General features: G+C 41.2%; 1 protein-coding gene and 1 long non-coding RNA gene across 3 annotated transcripts in view; both read right to left on the bottom strand.

Annotated features, from left to right (window-relative positions):
- Positions 1–13,896, bottom strand: part of asxl1 (ASXL transcriptional regulator 1) — a 271,209-nt gene that overhangs the window by 101,733 nt on the left and 155,580 nt on the right. The window lies entirely within an intron of this gene.
- LOC133957212 (uncharacterized) lies at positions 9,381–11,117 on the bottom strand. Its single transcript, XR_009921199.1, has 4 exons — positions 10,922–11,117; positions 9,919–10,042; positions 9,629–9,806; positions 9,381–9,520 (listed from the first exon to the last, which is right to left on the bottom strand). It is a non-coding gene; the product is annotated as an uncharacterized LOC133957212 (long non-coding RNA).

The raw sequence follows: 13,896 nt of genomic DNA, 5'->3' as shown, positions 1-13,896 counted from the left end.
GAGGGTTCAAGTCCAACTGAGGGCAGAGCGCCATCTAGTGGTCAGTGTGAAAATGAAGTTTTAGCAATCGGTCCCAAATCGCACACACTTCATCAGATTCCTGACCTGAAGAGACCTATGAGTGTGTATGCAGTGTTACTGATAGCGCCACCTTCTGATCAAGTCTCTCTCTCTCTCTCTCTCTCTCTATCTCCCTATATATATATATATATATGGGTCTGTCTCTCTCTCTTAAAGCAGCCAGTCTGTCTCTCTCTATCTCTCTTTTATACCGGCCAGTCTCTCTCTCTCTCTCTCTCTCTGGGTCTCTCTCTCTACTCTGGGTATCTCTCTCTCAAATTGACACAGAGTGTCTCTCTTCCCTCCCCAAAATAAAATATTTAGTCTGGAACTGGCAGATTCTAGGCACCCATTCGAAATTTCTCGGCAGGAGGAATTTTCTAGTTATGAGATACTATCTTATAATAATGAGATACTAAGTAATAATTATGAGATACTAAGTCATAATAATGAGATGCTAAGATAGTGTCCCATAATAATCCGATACTAAGTCATAATTATGAGATACTAAGTCATAATTATGAGATACTTAGTCATAATAATGAGATACTATCTCATAATAACAAGGTGCTGAGTCATAATTATGAGATGCTATCTCAAATTAATGAGATACTAATTATGAGATACTTTCTCATAATAATGAGATGCTAAGTCATAATTATGAGATAAAGCATTTTTATTTTCTTCATCACAGTGGCGGAAATGGGCTTCCACAGTTAGTAATGATTTTCATATTGAATAATTTGTTCATCACGTTCATGTGCGATTTAAGTGTTCAACTATTAAGTCATATTAATAATACTCTCAATATTACTAATAACAAATCTGCTCACACAACAAGGTTATGAGTACACTGTTAGCCCTGTTGGTCTGTCTCATATTGCAGTGATGAGCACAACTGGCTTCATTTAGCTGACTCCCCTGCTTAAAGGGGACATATTATGAAAATGTAACTTTTTTAGTGATTCTACATGTTAATTTGGGTATCTGGCATGTCTACCAACCCAAAAACTCTGGAAAAAAACAACTCCTGCGATTTATTATGGTTCCTCTACGTCAGAACCGTCATGCTTGAGTGACTGCGACGGAGCTTCCTTATCAGTCTCTCCTCACTATAAAATGGCCTACATGGCCTTGCCCCCGCCCCATCACATCCGCCCCAGCCTCCCCTACACTCATTATAGATATAATATTTGCCAAGCACTTCACTTCATTTTTGCAAACCTCGGATCCACCTGGAATAGCTAGGTAGCAGCATGAAGCAAATGAAACACTCAATATGCGCTGTGGTCGGCTGCACAGATCCGCACAGATCTGTAAATAACGTCCCAGCCTCAGAAGACACAAGAGCGAAATTGATTGAATTCATATTCGAAGAGCAATGTCTATGAAAAATTGCAAAAGCCTGTTGGTGTCGGCAAACCATTTTGAATTGGACTATTTTACCAACCTGGGCCAATATAACTCTGGACTCGCAACAAGATTGACTTTGTAAGAGGGATCAGCACCATCTATCTGTCGGAGTACTTCAGACGAGGGAAAGGTAAGTATTTTTTTTTATAATTTTAGTACTTGCTTCTTTTGATCATTTAGCATTGGCCGGTTAGCATTGTTACGAATGTTGTAGAGGGGTGAGGGGGGATTTTAGCATTGTTGCGTTTTGGGAAATGTGTACTTGTTTCTGTAATTTTCGCGAACAATAACTCTTTCAACATTAGTGTGTAAGACCTAGCCTCGAAGACAGCTGGTGTATATAGCTGTAGCAGTTTATTCGCAAAACATGTGGCAAATGTGTTGATTTTCTCTGTTGGCTATGTGATCCCTTATGATAGTCATTTATGCCTTGTACAGCAGTTCGTTTGGATGTAATTCATGTGAGAATTTACGTTTGCATGGGTATATAGTGCCTACCGCAAACAACAATAAGATTTCTGTGAACCAGTTTGTTAGTTGAAGGTCTTCTAGATTAATTATTGATACTTACATAACCTGACAGTGAAATGATAGGCTTGGTATAAAAGTCAGAGTCATTATCATTTTTTAGTGTGTAGGAGCCAGTTGGTGTACAGCATTCGCTAAAGATGTGGCCAACGAATTTCTGTGTGAAAAAGTTAGGCTAGCCTAATTTATCTATACTTATTCATACAGCAGATAGTTTGTTTGGATGTCTATGGAGTGGAATTTGTGTCGAAGTATATAATGTCTTTATGAGAAATAGTTCTCATCCAAAAGACATTCCCTTGTGAAAAAGCTTTGTGTTTGGGTGGAGGGAGGGGTTAATAATCCGCCTGCATATATGATTCAAGGCAATGAGCCTTCCTGTTGATACCTTCGACACAACGATGATGTGGTCATACATGTTATATGGGTACTTATTTGTTCACGAACGACGTGGTTAGCAGCTAAGAGACTCACCTACATTTACCAAAACAGTTTTTCACAGTGGGGCATTTTAGGGTTTTGTGCATAGTACAGCACAAGTTAAAAATACTGTTTACTGTATGATTATTTCATAATGATTTCGAAGAAAAATGCAAGTAGAGCATGCATAGTGTTCCAATTTTATTGAACCTACACTTCTGTGTTGCGAAAATGATATTAGGTGTAATGACATACTAGATTTCTAGCCTGACGTCAGACTCACAATTCTAGTCAGAATGTGAGTCTGACACCGCTCCATTGGGCTGTGATTATGGGGCGTGTTTCAACTGACCAGTAAATAAAATTCCTCTTCGCTCAATTGGATAGACCTACAGCAAATCAGAGCAGCGTAGTATGTGACGTATGTTGCGCAACGCATTGTGAGTTATTTACTAAAGCCGGGTTCACACCGGACGCTGAAGCGATGCCGAAGCGATGCCGAAGCGATGCTTCAGCGCAGCGCCAAGCCTTAAATAACAGCTGGCTCCCATCCACTCCCATGTTAAAACTTTGTGCGGGTCACATCGGAGGCTGAAGCACCGCGCTGCGCAAAGGCTGCCTCGCGCCGTGCAGCGATCGTTTCGGTGTCGAGTCTATTTTTTGCGCTTGACGTGAGTGTATCGCACCAGGAAACACACTGAAAAATGATCCTAAACTATATTGATGACATATTTTATATGATATAAATGATCAAATATGCATCCCATACTTTGAAGTCCTCTTCTGTTGTCCTGGAGTTTTAATTTGACCAATGACATTATTAAATGTCCCCCTCTGACCATTCCAGTACAGCCACACAAGCAGTGATACAGATAAAAAGAGAGAGAGAGGGGGCTACGTATTCTCCACATAGGCTTGAGTGGAGAATACGTAATTTACCCCCGACACCCGACATTTAACGGAGCAAACAGCGAAGTTCTTCAACATGGATGACATTAAATTAATAATTGAAGTGGAGCAGTACAGTGAGTTGTGTGATCCTCGGAACATGTTGTATAAAGACAACACCAAGAAAGACAAATGTTGGGACGCTGTTGCTTAATGTTGGAGCAACAAGTAAGTATATGCTTTTAATCTACGGGATCAACAGCTGATATTATTAGCGCTGCCCGGCGGTTCAGCCTCGCTTCAGTGTCCGGTGTGAACAGCCAAGCGCCGGCGCGATGGGATTAGCGTGCTGCTTTGGCGTCGCCTCCACATTCTCTGTTACTCTTTCAAAATTAATGCGCTGTCGATGTCTTCTAAAACAGACTCAATGGCAGCATCTACACATCTCAGCTCTCCAGCGGCAGGCATGTTTGTTAAACGAATTCAACCCAAGGGCACTTTCATGACGTGGTTGATTACGTTACCGTTGATCATCTGTCCATCATCGTATAAAGCCAGTACATTTAATAACTATGTTTACAAAGCTCTGTGGCATTTTTTCTGAAAATAAAAGTGTATAGAAACAGTTTTGTGTGCTTTTAGTGCTTGATATGTAAACAATTGACACGTGTAAGATGAGCAGGAAGCAAAGTAAGACATAGGGAAGAGTCATTTATTGTATTTTCTTCCTCATTTGTTTTGCAGAAATGATCTATGACTCATGCATTAAAAAAAACAAAAACTTACTGCTCTATTCCTCTTAAACGTAAAAGCCCGTAGTCTGACTTATAGATGTTGAATGCATTCTGTACTGAGAAAACATTTAAGCACAAAGGTTCAAGGCCAGGATGATCAACCATGCACGTTGGCTGGTTCTGAAGCTGCAGTAGTCTTCTTATAACCTTGAATATTGAAAGTGTAAGTGACATGGAATATAAAACAGATGATGATTACATAATAACAATATCATTCACCTAGAGTCCTACCTGTGGTATCTCCCTGCAGCAGACATTCTCAGGCTCTGTAGATATTGATCACACCTGTATCAAAGAAAGTTTAAAAAAAAAGGGACAACATTGTAGGTAAAGTGTATTCACTTTATTCAAATAAAGTGTATTTGAATGTTGTGTTAATATTACAGACATAATACAACGATTAAATGAGAAAACAATATTTAAACGCTAATTAATGGATTAGCTGGCATATTAGCATTTAAAGTAACAGGCACTCAAAACGGGTCACGCTGAGGAGGGCTGTTTTAGACAGGGTAAAAGGGTGCTTTTTTAAATTATCCTTGTGGTATTTTGACCAAAGTATGTGACAGACATTTCATTAAGACCCCAAGGAACCATATCAACTTTTGGTAAAATGGGCATACGATGGGTCCTGCAAAGGTGAAAGACAGAGAGCTTCTAGGGCAGGGGTCTCAAACTCAAATTACCTGGGGGCCACTGGAGGCAGTATCTGGGTGAGGCTGGGCCACATCCCGTATTCCACAAAAAAAACTTTGCTAAAAAAATCCAAACTTCTCAAATGTCCTTATTAACTGTTATTTAACAATGGGTTCTTCTGAACATGAATAGAATATTGAAGAACATGAACGGTTCTTCTGAACCTGCTTTCTCTTGCCTACCTCTCGTATCGGAAAAAAAAAAATATATATATATTAATTATATTAATATGAATATTAAAAAAAGTTTTTAAAGATGTACTTAAAATAAAATATAACAATATAATGTAATCATTACAAAATTACGGAGCCCCTGTTGACATCGGTGGATAATTACCAATTTGTGGCCACGCAATAACAAGATAATCTTATAATTTATATATAAAGCTTTCTTAACAACAGCATCACAATTTCATAAAATAATAACAAATGCAGACTTCTAAGATGAACCAAAATAATTATGCATATCGTCATGTACAGACTGTGGCTCGGTGCGTAAATGTCACCACCAGAGGATGAGGGAACTTAAATCATTAAAATTCATCCACACATATCAGGTGTAAATAATAATGTAAAACAGCCCAGACTGTAAAATGAAGATATTAGCTCAGTGACGTGCTATAAACTGCTGCGGTTTAGAATAATCCGTCTGCGTAAAGAAGCTCCCAAAACCTCAAAGCGCAGCGTGTGCGTAAAGGAGCCGTGGTGTCCCTTGAATTTGCCTTCAATTTAACAAATTGTGTGTGTGTGTGTGTGTTTGTGTGTGTGTGTGTGTGTGTGTTTTTGTGCAGTAGTAGTAGTAGATTTGACGTTGGCTAATAATTAATAATCATGAAAAATTATTATTAAAATAAAAATAATTTATTAAAAATAATTGAAAATTATAAAGCTATTAATTAAGAATAGTAAAATAATTAATTAGAAATTAATTTCCTGTTTTCTTGCCACTGGTGGTGGTCGCTCTGCGAATTAGCTCCGCTGCTAAACACAACTGTTTCTCTGTAGCACTACGGCTAAAATCACCGGTCTGTAGTTAAACACTCGCACATACCAACCCTTATTCTATCGTGCTTAGTGATTCTGTGTTCTGTCTGAGCTCACCCTCGTAGCTCTATAGCAGCGATGTCTTCTCTCTCTCCTTGTTGCTCCACTGCTCTCTCTTGCTCCGAGTGTCTAATGTTTACCTACTCCTCTGCCTCCCTTAACAGTAGTGGTACATGTAATAAATGTAGTGTGTTGATAGCGATGGAGGCTTGGCTTAGCGACTTAGAAGCTCGGCTCAGCAGCTTAGAAACTCCGTTAGCTGTAGTTAGCCACCTCCAGCTAGCCGCGGAGCCACCTAGCTTAGCACGTAGCTTAGCCTTAACGAGCAGTCCCCAGACTAGTCCCGTGCAGCAGGGAGCCCAAGGCAGATGGGTAACGTTCCAGAGGGGGCATAGTGCAAGCCCACGATTAGAGAGCCACCAGCTCACGTTTCAAATAGATTCGCTCCTCTCAGCGAGGCACCCGCTGATAAACAAACTCTGATTATTGGCGACTCGGTTCTGAGAAACCTCAGGTTAGCGACACCAGCGACTATAGTTAATTGTATCCCAGGGGCCAGAGCCGGCGACATCGAATCTAAACTTAATTTAATGGCTAAAACTAAAAAAGGTAAATACAATAAAATCGTAATTCACGTCGGCAGCAACGACTCCCGGCTTCGTATGTCGGAGGTCACTAAATTTAATGTTGAGTCGGTGTGTGCTTTTGCTAAAACAATGTCAGACACAGTAGTTTTCTCTGGCGCTTCCTAATACAACAGGTGATGACATGTTTAGCCGCATGTTGTCTTTTAACAGCTGGCTGTCGAGGTGGTGTCCTGTAAACGGCGTGGGCTTTATAGATAATTGGCTAACTTTTTTGAGAAAACCTGGTCTTGTTAGGAGAGACGGCGTTCATCCCACATGGGATGGAGCAGCTCTCTTATCTAGGAATATTACTAAGTCTATAACATGACAACCCATAGTTGGGACCAGGAAGCAGAGCTGCAGTGCTAAACACTTCTCTGCGCTCCCTCTGGATCAGTCACAAAACCCCATAGAGATTGTGTCTGTTCACCGTCCGATTAAATTATTGAAATTAAACAATAACAGAGCGAGAACTCCACACAAAAATTTAATACAAATTAAAACAACCTCTGAAACAATACAGGAAAGCCAGACTTTTAAATGTGGTCTTTTAAACATTAGATCACAAGAAAAAAAGGCTCTTTTAGTTAATGAAATAGTCTCTGATTACAACATAGATTTATTGTCCCTCACTGAGACGTGGCTGCATCCTGATGAATATGTCAGTCTAAATTAATCTACTCCCCCCAGTCATATCAATTCACAGGTTCCTAGAGAAATTGGGTGAGGAGGTGGAGTTGCTGCTATTTTTAACTCCAGTCTATCAATTAATCCTAAACCTAAACACAGCTACAAGTCATTTGAATGTCTGGTTCTTAGTCTTCCACGCCAATCCAGGAACCACCAACAGCCAATCATATTTGCCGTAGTTTACCTTGCTCCCAGGGCGTATACTGAATTTTTAAAGGAATTCTCTGAGTTTTTATCAAACTTAGTCCTAAAGACCGATAAAATGATTATTGTTGGTGACTTTAATATTCATGTTGATAATAATAAATATTGCCTTAGTGTAGCATTTATTTCAATACTAGACTCTATTGGTTTCAGTCAGTGTGTGCACAAACCTATTCATTGTGGTAACCACACACTTGAACTTGTATTATCGTACGGTGTCGCAATTGAAAATTCAACAGTACTTCAGCGCAATCCAGTTATATCAGACCATAATTTAATAACCTTTGATTTTTCAATAACTGAATATATGCCACTAATGAAAAATTAATTTTCTAGATGTCTACCTGATAGTGCTGTAGCTAAATTTAAGGAAATAATCCCAATTACATTTAAACCCGTATTAGCAGTAGATATAAACAACAAATTCTTTAAAACCCTGAGCTCCATTGAGATCGACCACCTCGTCGATAGCTCTGCAGACTCATTAAGATTAACATTAGACTCAATAGCGCCTCTAAAAAAGAAAAATGTCAAACATAGTAAATTAGCTCCGTGGTATAATTCCCAGACAAATGAGTTAAAACAATTATCAAGAAAACTAGAAAGGAAGTGCCGCTCCAGTAACAATGTTGAAAATCTAATAGACTGGAAGAATAGTGTTAAAGGGGACATATTATGCCCATTTCACCACATTTGATATGGTTCCTTGGGGTCTTAATGAAATGTCTGTAACATTTATTGGTAAAAATACCACAAGGATCATTTAAAACAGCACCTTTTTACTCTGTCTAAAACAGACCTCCTCAGATCAACCTGTTTTGAGGGCCCTGCCCGCCTCTCAGCCCGCCCCCATTTTACCCCACCCCCTTTCACCCCTCTCATCCCTCCCCCTCCTCACCCCTCCCCCCTCTCATGGAGGTGTAGGACATAACGTTTTTACCTCCATTAATTAGCCTGTGTGTTTGAATGTGTTCTCACTACAGAATGCATTCAACATCTATAGGGCAGATTATGGGCCTTTATGTCCAAGAGGAATAGAGCAGTAAGTTTTGTTTTTTTTTATGCATGAGATAGCAGTCATTTCTGCAATACAAATATGACTGAGGAATAAAATACATAAATTACTCTTCCCTCTGTATAACTTTGCTAACTGCTTATCTTACACGTGCCAATTGTTAACATGTTACATATCAAACATTAAAAGCACACAACTGTTTCTATAAACTTTTATTGTCAGAAAGATTGCTAGAAAGAATGCCACAGAGCTTTTTAAAAATAGTTATTAAATGTACTGGCTGGGACAGAGGTAATAAATACAAAAAATACCAAGTATAATGAAAACATTGATTACAAAAATACAATTTGTGCCATCAGTAGCCATACTGTAAACAAAGGAACACTTTATATTTGTGTGTCACCTTTATTCTCTAAATACAATGTAAACTTTGCTCAGCTGTTACAGGGATTTGGCGTACAGAAGCTTTGTGAGCTGGTGTTGAGGCCACCTGGGCCGGAGAATCAGGGTGGTCCTGCCCTCCTGCCCGGTGCTCCAGATACGCAGAGTGTTGCCTGATGCACAGGGAAGTTATACAGGGTTCAGAGCTGCCCTTGATTGAAACTCGACACATAGCTGGCTATAACTTCCTGCTTGTCAGGTTTCTCATACTTAGCAGAGAGGTCCTCAGGTTTTGAGATCTTCAGCACCTCATTCACATATGGGGCCGGGTCCTGAAAAACCTCATGAAAGATGAGGTCCAACAGGTTGTCCACGTAATCTGTAATACAAATTGAGGGGAAAAGTTGGACATTTTGCACTTTTTGTATTTATCATTTTCTTTTTATAATTATTTTATTCTATTTATCGTGAAGATGATAAATAAATGGTCTTTAAATCGTGAAGACCATTTAAAGACAGCAGTTAATCGATATGTTATTTATGTTTCACATACTGTTTGTACATTGTTTGGCTTTTAAATAGAGCCTGTGAGAATCACGGAAGGTTGCATCTGCTTTCACCGGCTTTGCTGTGCACTCGCCCTTCTTATATATTACATCTGTCCCCCGCCGACACACAGGACAAACCTCAAACAGCTCCAGGAGGCAGTTTTCATAGACAATATATGTGGGTGTCTTATGAACAGGGTTGGAAGATTCCATTCTATTAGAACGACAAAGATTACACCAAAAGGCTGCAACAGCTAAAAAAGTGTAGGATGGTAATCCATCTGATTATTGAAATGTTTAGATTAAATATTGAGTCACTCACGTCACATCTGCTGACTCAGTCAAGACTGTGATTGAGTCATCAGGATCATAGGTAGCATCCTGTGGCTCTCCGAAGTCCATACTTGAACAACTTGGGTTGTCCTCTCCCTCCTCCAAGCAAGGTCTCTTACAGCTGAGGTCCCAACACCAACATCAGTGCAGCACAGTTTTCTGTGTGCCTATGATAAAACAGACACAGTATCAATGGAGTCACAACAAATGAGATGCTGTTACAACTTTAACACGGAGACACAATCAATGACATGACGAAGTAACTGAGGGTAAACCAACCTGTACTTTTGTAGTGAGGTCGCAGTGTTTTCATAGAAAGCTGCGTTCCATGTGTGCGCATCTGTGGTGGGTCCGTCTGGCATGCTACGTGATGTAGCCTAGCACCGTGAACAGATGTGCTTGCCTGAACACCAAAAGCAGCAATGTTATTCATGTTTGTACTTCTGTCATGCATACAAGGATACAAGGGCACATTTCCCCAACTAGGGCTGGTAATGAATAATCGTTCTAGTCCCGCACATTATGACAACAACATACTCTGGTATCTTGAACGAGCGGTCGTAGCAGCAGCTGTAGCTGGAAGTTAGGTTCGTGAGTGTTGTGCTCTCCACGCTCTTTCCCTCCGTCCGCTCGCGTGTCCTCCCTGGTGTACTGTGCCGCCGATTTTTTCCCACGACAGCACTGGGCTGGAAGTTAGCTACGGCCGGCGCAGCTACTGGCGGCCGTGGCAGCAACAACTGGCCGGTGGCCGCGGCAGCTACAGGCGGCCGGATGCCGCGGCAGCTACGGGCAGGCGGATGCCGCGGCAGCTACGGCCGGCGCAGCTACTGACGGCCGCGACAGCTACTGGCGGCCGGCGGCCGTGGCAGCTACGGACAGCCGGCAACCGTAGCAGCTACTGACGGCCGGCGCCCCGTAGCAGCTGCTTACAGCCGGCTGCCATAGCTAACTTCCAGCTACAGCAGCTACTAGGCACACACCAGCGGAGGGGGGGGAAAGCGCGTGGAGAGCACAACACTCATGAACCTGCCGTGCGAACAGCGTTCACTGTGGACTCCGACGCCGTCTTCTCGCTAAGACTCGCCAGCCGTCCTTGATTAATTGTTCAATAACGTTATTAACAGTCGAACATGAAAACTCCTGTAAAGTCTCTCCCTATCCCCCACCACTACATACTAGCCCCCCACCCCCTCACACACGGCACAACATGCTAACGGCACTAGCCTCCACACAAAATGTCTAAAAGAAGCAAATACCAGAATTATTTAAAAAAAATACTTACATTTCCCTCGTCTTCAGTATTGCGATGGAAAGATGGCACCGACCCCTCTTTCAATAACAACCTTTTAGAGAATCCAGCATTATATTGGCCCAGGTTGATAAAACAGTCCGATTCAAAGTGGTGGCAGGAACGTTGCCATCATATATGAACTCAATCCATCTCAATCTTGTGTCTTCTGAAGCTGGAGTCACATGAAGACATTTGTGCAGCTGACCACTGAGCATCTCGGTTGTCGAAATTGATTCATGCTGCTGTTAGCTTATCCAAGTGTTTCCAAGGCCAAGGCTTGCAAGAATGAAATGGCGGACACCAGTGGACCGAGCTTCTATAAAGTGGGAGGGTCCATCTAGGGGTGGGTCGAGTGGTATTGGGGGAGTGCATAGAGCTATGGGGGAATGTACTAAATAGGCATTTTTCGACTATGACGTCTATTTCGGGGGAAATTCCATTGGACGCACTTTAGCACATAGTTTCTGAAATAGAGGAACCACAAGAAATCGCGGGAGTGATTTTTTTCCAGAGTTTTTGGGACGGTAGACATGCCAGATACACAAACTAATGTGAAGAAGCACTACAAAAGTGGAATTTTCATAATATGTCCCCTTTAAAGAATATAAAAAGGCTCTCCACAAAGCAAGAGCCGCATACTATTCAAAACTAATAGAAGAGAATAAAAACAACCCCAGGTTTCTCTTCAGCACTATAGCCAGGCTGACAGAGAGTCACACTTCCACCGAACCCAGTATTCCTCGATCCCTAAATAGCAATATCTTTATGACCTTTTTTAATGATAAAATTCAAACTATTAGAAATAAAATCAACCATCTCCTGCCCTCAATTGGCACTAATACCCTCCCAACAACAGAGATCTCAGAAACGGCTGAGAATCCTACCCATTACTTAGACAGCTTCTCTCTGATCACCCGTGATCAGTTTACCAAATTAATCTCAGGTTCTAAACCAACAACCTGTATCTTAGATCCCATTCCTACCAAATTATTTAAAGAAATTCTGCCCCTAATTGATAGTTTGTTACCTAACATTATCAATCTGTCATTATCATCAGGTTATGTACCACAGTCTTTTAAAATAACTGTCATCAAACCCCTACTCAAAAAACCCACCCTAGACCCAGAGGTTTTAGCCAATTACAGGCCAATATCTAATCTCCCCTTAATTTCTACAATCTTAGAAAAAGTTGTTGCCAATCAGCTGTGTGAGTTTCTCCAGGAAAATAATATATATGAAGACTTTCAATCGGGGTTTAGAGCCAATCACAGTACAGAGACAGCCTTGGCAAAAGTCACTAATGACCTTTTAATAGCCTCAGATCAGGGACTTGTGTCTGTCCTCGTTCTGTTAGATCTCAGTGCAGCATTCAACACAATTGACAATCAAATTTTATTACAAAGACTCAAACAGTTAATTAACATTAATGGAACCGCCCTTAACTGGTTTAAATCGTATTTTTCTGATCGCTCCCAATTTGTGCAAATTAATGATGAGTCATCTGTGCGCACCAAAGTTAACCATGGTGTTCCACAGGGCTCTGTGCTCGGCCCAATTTTATTCTCATTATATATGCTTCCACTAGGAAACATTATCAGGACACACTCGGTAAATTTCCACTGCTATGCGGATGACACCCAGTTATATTTGTCAATAAAACCTGAACAAAGTAATCAATTAACTAAACTTCGAACATGTCTCAAGGACATAAAAACCTGGATGACCCGCAATTTTCTCTTATTAAATTCAGAAAAAACAGAGGTTATAATACTTGGCCCCAAACACCTTAGAGATGCATTATCTAATGATATAGCTGCGCTAGACGACATTGCCCTTGCTTCCAATGAAACAGTCAGGAACTTGGGAGTGATCTTCGATCCTGATTTATCCTTTAATAGTCACTTAAAACAAATTTCTAGGACCACTTTTTTCCACTTGCGTAATATTTAAAAAATTAGACATGTTCTTTCACAAAAAGATGCAGAAAAACTAGTCCACGCCTTTGTTACATCGAGACTGGACTATTGTAATTCATTATTATCAGGCTCCAGCAGTAAGTCTTTAAAGACTCTACAGCTTGTCCAAAATGCCGCAGCACGTGTCCTGACGAGAACAAAGAGAAGAGAGCACATTTTTCCAATATTAGCATCGCTACACTGGCTTCCAGTTAAATCTAGAATAGAATTTAAAATTCTCCTCCTCACCTTCAAGGCCCTTAATAATATAAGGCCTTTTTACCTTAAAGAGCTGTTAGTACCGAATAGGAGCAGATTCGTCTTGATCCTCGACGTCGTTCTTCTGCAGTGATGAACAGCGGTGGCACAGTTGTTTTGGAGATCGTGGAAAAGAAAAGTCTTTGTCTCGGCCTGCGAATGAGCTTCCTGTTGCGCGGCCTTTTCAAGTTAAAAACAAAAATAGTCTTTCAAAATAAGTGTTGACTTAAGATAAAAGAAAATAGAAGCTAGAACAAACTTTTGTTAAAGTTGCCCCTTTAGAGCTGGAACATCTGGGAGACCCCGAAGGGGCCTGGTTGAAGTCCTTAGCAGGGAGAATGGCAGCGATTTTTGATGAGCAGCCCTTCTTATTAACCTGAGGAGGGCCAGCCTCCTTGAGGTGTGGTCATGGGATGATGCTGGCTTTAAGCCAATTGAGTGTCAGAGCTGGACCTCAGTGGGCGGGGCTTGGAACTAAAGGATCCCCAGGACATTTTCCACCACCAGGGGGAGACTACTAGGCCTGCCGAGGTGTCTGCTTCCCCACTCAGAGGAGCACTTTATGGCCCATTGGAATGTGGAAACTGGTAGAACTGGTTTCAGGCTGGCCCCCACGCCTCCCTTTAACAACCCATTGTGTGAACCCCACCACATGGTTAGTTTAGTAGGGACTCTTGCCCAACAGTGTGTTCCGTTCGTTTTCTCCGCTGGACACAGAAGTCGCCTTTGATCAACTTTATTAATCACTGACAC

This window comes from Platichthys flesus, chromosome 7 (genome assembly GCF_949316205.1).
Source record: "Platichthys flesus chromosome 7, fPlaFle2.1, whole genome shotgun sequence".
Taxonomy (NCBI): domain Eukaryota; kingdom Metazoa; phylum Chordata; class Actinopteri; order Pleuronectiformes; family Pleuronectidae; genus Platichthys; species Platichthys flesus.
The sequence above is the reverse complement of the archived record's forward strand: the minus strand, read 5'-3'. Positions and strand labels throughout refer to the sequence as shown.